Source organism: Manis javanica, chromosome 9 (assembly GCF_040802235.1).
Source record: "Manis javanica isolate MJ-LG chromosome 9, MJ_LKY, whole genome shotgun sequence".
NCBI lineage: Eukaryota > Metazoa > Chordata > Mammalia > Pholidota > Manidae > Manis > Manis javanica.
This window is the reverse complement of record NC_133164.1, coordinates 42,081,354-42,091,080: the sequence shown is the minus strand read 5'-3', so window position 1 is coordinate 42,091,080 and position 9,727 is coordinate 42,081,354. Positions and strand designations below refer to the sequence as shown.

Genomic DNA, 9,727 nt, shown 5'->3' with positions numbered 1-9,727 from the left:
AGAGATGACTAAATAGTTCCTAAATACACTTAAGATTTAAACAGAATGGGAATAAATCATGAGGCATTTTGAATTCTGCCATATCTCAAACTTTACTATTTTCTCTTCAAAGCATAAAAGTTGTTAACACACAAGAGATTTTTCTCTTGTTCAGTAGTTCATTTTAGTATCCAAACTAATTGCTTTAGATTACTACACAACTGCTCACATCCCTCTAGGTGATAAATGTATGATTTAGATAATGTGATATATTTAATTTATAAAGTTGACTTATTGCTGATGTTGTAAATCAAGAAATATCTATAGAAAAGTATCCCAGAGAGAGAAAACTTTCTGGTCCCCTTTCTTTTGTTAACCTGTATAACAGTAGAAATTCTGAAAAAGAAAACTTGGCATATTCTCAAGAAATGATAATATCCAGGCCTATCAAATTCTCCTTTTTTTGTCAGAATTGCCTGACATCTGTAGTGTAATGGAATCTATGTGCACAGTAAAATTTTGGAGGATTTTGTAGGTATGGTAATTTGGATGTAAGTAACAGCATCTGGTTCTGGTTCTGATCATTTATGCCAAAGTATATGGTGAAATATGTGGGGTTGTATGGCTTAAATTAATCATAAGAAGAAACTGCAGTACAGTTATGAAGGAGAGGTGATACCAACTGGTCAAAAAATTCATTATATATTATAAGGCAAAATAATCTGTGTCAAAGTTTACCTTAATCTGAGGTTCTAAGAGGTCAAACTCACACATGCACACACATAAACACATCTTAATAGGTACTTTTTACCATTAAGGATTTTGAAAATTAAAACATTGAAGAAAATTAGGTAGAGATTTAGGCTGTATCTTACAAATAGCTGGGGAATTATATTTACATTAAGCACAATATATTTAAACTTTCTTTTCTTTTGTTTTAGTGTGAACAAGTCACAGATATTTAATATACCACTGGGTATTTAGAACATTAGTTGTTTAAGTACAGTGAGTTAGTTCTCCTTCAAGAGGGCAAATACCCTGACCAGGCTTGGTTTTACATCTGAAAAATAATTTATCATGCTAAATGTGTTCTTAACTAAGCAAAAATAATGATAAGAAATTTCATTATACGCCTTCTTGACTGATTTGGAAAGGTTTGATTAGAATGCCTTTTTGCTATCTGATGTTTGCCATTGCTTACACATTATGGATCTGTTGCCATTTCTGAGACATTTGCCCTCTAAAGAGGTCAAACTTTGGGTAATTTCTATTCTAGTTTAGTATACAATCACTGTAATATTGAAATTTCTGCATAAGTAATCAGAGGCCCCAAAACTTTTATCATTCTCCAAAATCTAAACTACATCTGATAGAAATAACCTCTATTAAGGTTATTTCTTAATAGCAAATAAACTATAAATGATTTATTCATATTATTATTATTTAATCAAAAAGACACATCCCAGAGATAGATGAATATATAATCTTATCAACAAATCAGTTACTAAGAAATGTTATATTGGTTATTTATTTCTGCAAAATGAAACTGAGTTTAGACACTCAAGTCCTTGCCCAGAGTTCCCCCCAACAGCTAGGGGGAAACGGAGAAGTTGTAATAATGCTAAATTCATAAACTGTATCCACTGAACACATGAAAAACAAGGCACTATTTTTAGCAGCTCATATATATAATCTTATTTTATACTCATGACTATTTCTACCTATTTGATAGATGAGGTACTGTACCACATAGATGCAGTGTCAGCCTCCAATGTCAGACAGCTACAAGGATTTTAAGTTAGGTATTCTCAGTCTGAGACTTTCCCTATCAAACATACATTATTACACAGGAAGGAAGTAGTACCTAAATATCTAGCCAGGGAAGGTGTATATATGAGAAGCTTTGGGCTTTGGACTAGCCAACTCACTACTTGTTTTGCAATGCCTAGCACAGTGACCACCATATGGACCAAATGAAGACCACCAAGTGTGTGGTCGGTGAGATGGATAGTGAAAGTAAAACTTGCCTACTGATCAGTTGTACAACCAGTACATTTCCTGGAGAATATATCCCCACTGTCTTTGACAATGATTTTGCCGATGTTATGGTAGATGGAAAACAGGTGAGTCTGGGATTGTGGAATACAGCTGGACAAGAAGATCATGATAATGCCCCCTATTTATCCACAAAGAGATGTATTCTTAATTTGTTTTTCCCTTGTAAATTTACGTCATTTGAAAATGTCTGTCTAAGGTAGTATCCGGAAACATGACACCATTGTCCCAACAACAATTCTATCATTCTAATGGAACTGTACTTTATCATAGAGATGATAAAGACATAATTAAGAAAGTGTAGAAGAGGCTAATTCCCGTGGTTTAGCCATGGCTAAGGGGACTGGGGCTGTAAAATAACTGAAGTGTTTGGCCAGGACAGCAAAACCTGAAGTCAGTTTTTGATGAAGCTGTTTCAGCCAGTTCTCTGGCCACCCTCATCAAGAAGAGGGAACGAAAATGGCTGCTGGTGTAAATATGTAAATATCCAGCATCCTGTCCCCGTTGGAAACTGTATGCTTTGTTCAAAAATGGTGGAACCTTCACTTTCAATGCCAACTTTTTGCTACAGATTAGTTTTTCCATAAAACCATTTCAATCAATCAGAAATTTCAAATATTTTATGTTTAAAGTATGAGTTCAGACTTCTGCATTCTATTAAAATTAAGCCCTAAAATAACAGCCTTCTTAAAGACTTATATTTCAGTGGCTCCTATTCTTACTTAGATTGAGTTGACTAAAATACCCTGTGTGCTACAAACACGAAGCACTACATTGTTTTACAGACCTTTGTCTTTAAGACGACTGTGGCTTCTTATATTAGGGAACTCAGACTGTTTTATCGGGGCAGAGCCAAGATGGCGGTGTGAGTAGGACAGTGGGAATCTCCTCCCAAAAACATATATATTTTTGAAAATACAACAAATACAACTATCCCTAAAAGAGAGACCAGAAGACACAAGACAACAGCCAGACTGCATCCACACCTGCGAGAACCCAGTGCCTGGTGAGAGGGGGTAAGACAGAAGCCGCAGCCTGGTGGAACCCAAGGCCCCTCACCCCAGCTCCTAGGGGGAGGAGAGGAGTCAGAGCGGGGAGGGAGAGGGAGCCCAGGACTGCTAAACACCCATCCCCAGCCATCTGCACCAGAGCGCAAACACATAGTGCATGCGTGAAGTGCTGGAAACTAGGGAAGCAGGACAGTAAGACCTGTGAGCGGGACCCAAAACCGGTGCCCCTGTGACAATGAAAAGCGAGTGCTTTTTGAAAGTCTTAAAGGGACAGGGACTCCACAGCTGGATGAAAGCATCCCGGGTCACAGTCCAGCAGCTGGAAATTCCAGGGAACTCCAGGCACACTAACCTCCTGGGCAACAGCTCTGAGACCCCTCACAGAGGTAAACAGCCAAACAGCCCCCCATCCATTACCCCTCTGGGGCCCCACCATAGCAGAGCAGTAGCCTGAGGCTGACCACACCCACAGCAAGGGAGCTTCCTCCATACCAGCTGGGCAAGATACAGAGACCCAGTCTACACGCAATTGCCCAACACAAGCCACTAGGGGTTGCAGTTGTCCCAGTAAAGAAAGGCCAGGAGCCAAGTGGAAAGAGTCTTGACTCTCCCAGCTGACAGACAAGTCAATAGCACACCACTGCATCTATCAACATGAAAAGGCAAAAAAATTTGATTTTGACAAAACTAACCCAGACAGCTTCGACATCTTCTACATCTTCCCCTGAGAAGGAACCTGGAGAGATAGATTTAACCAATCTTCCTGAAAAAGAATTCAAAACAAAAGTCATAACCATGCTGATGGACTTGCAGAGAAATATGAAAGAACTAAGGAGGGAGAATACAGAAATAAAACAATCTCTGGAAGGACTGCAAAACAGAATGGACGAGATGCAAGAGACCATTAATGGACTAGAAAACAGAGAACAGGAACACAGAGAAGCTGATGCAGAGAGAGATAAAAGGATCTCCAGGAATGAAAGAATTCTAAGAGAGCTAGTGACCAATCGAAATGGAAAAATATCTGCATTATAGGGGTACCAGAAGAAGAAGAGAGAGAAAAAGGGATAGAAAGTGTCTTTGAAGAAATAATTGCTGAAACTTCCCCAGACTAGGGGAGGAAATGGCCTGTCAGACCACAGAGGTACACAGAACTCCCATGACAAGGGATCCAAGGAGGGCAACACCAAGACACATAATAATTAAAATGGCAAAGATCAAAGACAAGCACAGAGTATTAAAGGCAGCCAGAGAGAAAAAAAAAGGTCACTTACAAAGGAAAACCCATCAGTCTTCTCAACAGAAACCCTACAGGCCAGAAGAGAATGGCATGATATACTTAATGTAATGAAACAGAAGGGCCTCGAACCAAGAATACTGTATCCAGCATGATTATCATTTATATATGAAGGAGGGATTGAACAATTCCCAGACAAGCAAAAGTTGAGGGAATTTGCCTCCCACAAACCACCTCTACAGGGCATCTTACAGGGACTCCATCTTACAGGGACTTACTAAAAAGAGCACAGAACAAAACACCCAACATATGAAGAAGGGAGGAGGAGGAATAAGAAGGGAGAGAAATAAAGAATCATCAGACCGTGTTTGTAATAGATCAATATGCGAATTAAGTTAGACAGTAAGATAGTAAAGAAGCTAACCTTGAACCTTTGGTAACCACAAAATTAAAGCCTGCAATGGCAACAAGTACATACCTTTCAATAATCACCCTAAATGTAAATGGACTGAATGCACCAATCAAAAGACACAGAGTAATAGAATGGATAAAAAAGCAAGACCCATCCATATGCTGCTTACAAGAGACTCACCTCAAACCCAAAGACATGCACAGACTTAAAGTCAAGGGATGAAAAAAGATATTTCATGCGAACAACAGAGAGAAGAAAGCAGGTGTTGCAATACTAGTATCAGACAAAATAGACTTCAAAATAAAGAAAGTAACAGACTGTTTTACCTAGTTTTTATATATGTAAAGCAAAGCATCCTTCTTAATGAAGTGTTGCATTTTGTACATTCAACAATTTGTCAACCACTGTTTATTACATAATGCACTGTATATTATAATGGAGTAAGTATAATCCCTCAATTCTTTGGAGAAGTCTTTTTAATTTGTAGTGAATTTTTAAAAAATAGTTTATTAGCTTTCTCTGTGATTTTGAATATGACTTACTCTGTTTCCTTTAATGAAGTATGCTGTTCTTGGTTGTGGGTGTATTGGATGAAGTGTGTGAAACACTTGACATGATGAAAGGTGAAGATGGTTTGATGAGAAAATATGAATTGGAGATTAATTTATACCAGACTGCACCCGGGATAATTAAAGCGAATAAAAGTATTATGGATAAAATTTTTAAAAGGTTAAGTTCTGTCAAATGCAGTAAATGAAGAAAGGTCAGTATTATCAGTAAGTGCTATCTTAAGCCTGTCCTTTTTCTTACACCTGCCATCTCTCCCTATGCTGGACATTTAATTAATATTTGAAGTGGTCATTCCTATAGTTGCTCAGTAAGTGATTTCCTTAAAGAACCCTTGCTTGATGAGCAGTATGTCTTCATAACAAAATCTTTCTCATAATGATGATATGCTAGTTTGTGCTTTTCTTAGTTTTCAAGTAAATAGGTGTAAAAATCATGTGTTGCAGTTTTATAGTTAGTATATTTTATTTTTAAACTATGAATCTCCTTAACATCACTGTCTTGCCAGATTACCAACACTGTAACTTGACTAATACTGATCCTACTCTTTGCCTCACCTACTTTGCCTAAAAATGTTATGTTGTCTGTGAGGTTCTGAAAACCTAGTACTAGTTCTAATAATGTTCAACACATAACACACACACATAACACACTGGAAGAATGGAAGAGTACAGTGTTGAATTTTTCAGCCACTTTCAAGAACAACATATCTTAAATTGATAGTTGAAGAATTATGCAGTGTTTTTATATTGTTTTGCCATGCATTTAGCAGCATGTTTTACATATATGATTTAATCAAGCCTTGAATCATGTAAAGGATTTTATTACCAATTCTATCCACAACTTTAATAAGGTAAATGAAATGGACCAATTTCTTGAATGATACAAACTATTGAAACCCACATAACAATACATAATCTGAATAGCCTTTTATCTACTAAGGAAATTGAATCAACAATTAATAACCTTCCAATGAAAGAAGCATCAGGCACAAACAGTATCACTGGTGAATTCTACATATTTAAAGGGGCATTAATACCAATTTTCAACAAATTATTTCACACATTAAAATATATCATAATTTGTTCTGTCAGACAAGCAATACCCTAGTACCAAAACCAGTTAAATATCTTAAAAGAAAGGAACAGTATAGACCAATATCTCTTAGTAATATACTTACAAAGAATCTCATGAAAACTTAGCAAATTGAACACAAAAATTTATAAAAAATATACACTGTGGCAAATGATGAGCTCATGTGTAACTTGATATAGATACAAATGCTTACAGACAAATGTTTATAGATATGCACATATACACAGGCTAAAGTGCACACATAAATTTTCTCACTTGTCAGTTGAGAGGAACAGTAAACAAGGACACCCTATCTAGTGCTCAGGTCTTAGTTTCTAATGCCTTTCTTTAGTAGAAAGAACTGGAGCTCCTTGGAAAATGGCTGATCCTGGTTGGGAATGGGGAATGTCCAAGATGAGTCTGGAGCATCTTACAGTGACAGAAAGTATGGAAGTGCTAAAATACAAATAATAAAGTACCACAAAGAGCAAAAAGAATCTGCTAGAACAACAAAAACACATTGAAGAGGATGTATTAAAAGGACACAGAAGTTGACTTAAAGAACTCCTAATGTTCAAAGTTGGAACAATTTGATCAATCTAAAAGTTAACATAGAATTATAACTCAAAGTATAAAATGAATATCCCTGAGTCCATATTGATAGAAACAATGGATTGAATAAATGACTGGAGAAAAGAAATAAATTCCTATGCAGAAAAATCCCTAAACATTTTTGTTGACATGCTGCCTTCAAAGAAAGCCACTGTAACTCTCCACTCCTTAAACATGGGCTGTACATTACTGACTTCTTTCCAAAATTACAGTATTGAAAAGGGGAGGAAAAAGAATAACTGTACAGTGGGGAAACCTGACAAACACTATTATCTCAGCCAGGTTGTCAAGGTCAATGTGAACAGTGATAAACTGTGTAGATTGTATATACAATGTGATAAAAATCATACTTTAGCTCTCTCATTTTTTTCCAAAAAAACACATAACCCAAGTCTAATCATGAGACAATAATCACCAAATTCCAACAGAGGACCATGCTACAACAGTACCTCACCAATACTCCTTAAAACTTACAAGGCCCCCCAAAATAAGAAAAATCTGGAAAACACTCTCAGTCAAGAGGATGATAAGGAGGCTTAACAACTAAGTGAATACGGTGTCCTGGATGGATTCCTGGAACTGAAAACCATTAGGAAAAAGCAGGAAAACTGAAAAATTTAAGAGAAGAATAGAATGGATAGAATCCCTCCATGTAAGAAGAGAATTCATTCTTCAGCAGCAACCCCTGTGTGTATCAATAAGGGTCTCATGTATGGATTCAGCTTAGGAAAGGGACTCCTTGTAAAAATGACCTTACATTCAGCATCAAACAAGCATATTCTTTCTTTTAAAAGTAAATATTATATGCTATTATGTTTTCTTGGATTTTTGAAGAAAGAATCTGCTAGTGCCATATATTATAATCAACAATAGTTTATTAGGTGAGAAAAATGTAAGCTATTGGTATTTTTCTTCTGTTCCTACCAATTACAAGAACATCCCCAAATTAAGAACAAAAAACAAATTAAACTTCATTAATAAATACTTTTTAAAGATCTGTAGATAAATCATTTAAAGAAGAACGTCAAGTTCAACATAATCGCCAATTAATGACTCCAGTGAAAGAAACTAGTGATAATCTCTTAGGAATACTGGGGATCAAAAGGCTTAAATCCACATTCTTTATCCTCAACGTTTTCATTCTAATCAGTACAAAAACCATCATTTTGTTAATTACGTGTCTTTTTCTTATGGCTAACATGTTTATTTAAATCATATAAAATACATGACTTCATGTGCTTATATATGAATATAATTGAGCTCTAGTTCATTGTGAAATACTATGTCTTAGACAATTTCTAAAAACACTGAAATGTAAATACAAGTTAATTTAAGACTTTATATGATTTTATCTTATATCACCAATGCAAAACAAAACTAAGATTTAGTGTTGACAATGAAAATATTAATAGGAAACAGTGATTTGCTAGATCAAGATAATAATTTATTTTATAGTTATTTATTTACCATTATAATAACTTAATGATTTGTGATAATTTCTTGCCTATTTTCTGAAGCAATTTTTTGATAATTAAAATTTTATACATGAAATAGTAGTTTCCTTTTTTTAAATTTAATGACTCTGGTAATGTTTATCATTGATCGATTATATTAATGTATTTGTCATGATGAGTATGTAGGTTGAATACTATCATGTATATAATACTCCTTAAATTTAAATGGAAGTGTAAAAATAAATGACTATTAACACCTCTCACCTCATATAGTTAGAAAAGAAGCTTTTTCCCTGTATGAGAGCTTTTAGGATCTACTCTCTTAACAATTTTCAAATATACCATGTAGCAGTGTTAACTATAGTCATGCTGTAACTAAACTTGAATTTACTAACTAGGCATAAGTTAACTAATTATGGTAATAATAATTTCACAATACATATGTCAAATCATTATGCAGTATATTATAAAATAAAAAGAAAATATGGCTATTTTGTATAACTCAAGTATGATAATTCAAGTAAAGGATTTTATGGGCACATTTTATTTACTTTGGGGTTAATACTTAGGAGTGGAATTGCTGCACTGTATAACTTTAACTTTTAAATGTAAGAAACTGCCAAAATGTTCTCTAAAGTAGCTGTACAATCTTTAGTCTGAAATTTCTAGTTGCACTACATTCTTTTCAATATTTGGTTTTATAAGCATTTAAAAATTTTAATGGTTCTGCTTTATGTTTCCTATAGTTTATCCAATTTTCTACCTGTTTAGGTAGGTAAGGGGTGGGGAGGCAGTAAACCCAATCCCTGTTACCGGGTCATAGACAAAAGCGGAAGTCTTGCAATTTGATTTAAATAATAAACTAGCATTATTTAATTTAAAAAAATAATTAAAAATAGCAATCTTAGAATAGGAAATGTTGTAATCAAAAGAGAAAACAAGTTTGCTGAAATTAAATGTGTTAGATTTTAAACAATGCATCAAAATCAGAACTAATAATTAGAAAAAAGTGAAAGGAAAAAAACATGGAGGCCAATAAATTAGGGAACCTGTGAGAATAAATGTAACTGCAGCAGGAGGGAAAGGAGCCCAGGAGTAGCATTAATAATGTAAAAGATAATGAAATCAAAAACACTTAAGAAGTAGGGCCTAAGATTGGAAAGATTGCATCAAGACATAAGAATCCTAACAAATGATCTACATTTAATTGTATCCTTTTTGCCCAACAATAGGAATACTTCTGTCTGCTGAATCCCTTGATAATTCTCTGTAGGCTGACAAATACACACTTACAGGTAATTCCTAAGAATATTTTGGTCAAAGACCT

General features: G+C 34.9%; 1 pseudogene; it reads left to right on the top strand.

The window, feature by feature from the left end:
- Positions 1 to 1,952: 1,952 nt before the first annotated feature.
- LOC108400263 (ras-related C3 botulinum toxin substrate 1 pseudogene) lies at positions 1,953 to 2,509 on the top strand (annotated as a pseudogene).
- The last annotated feature ends 7,218 nt before the right edge of the window (positions 2,510 to 9,727 follow it).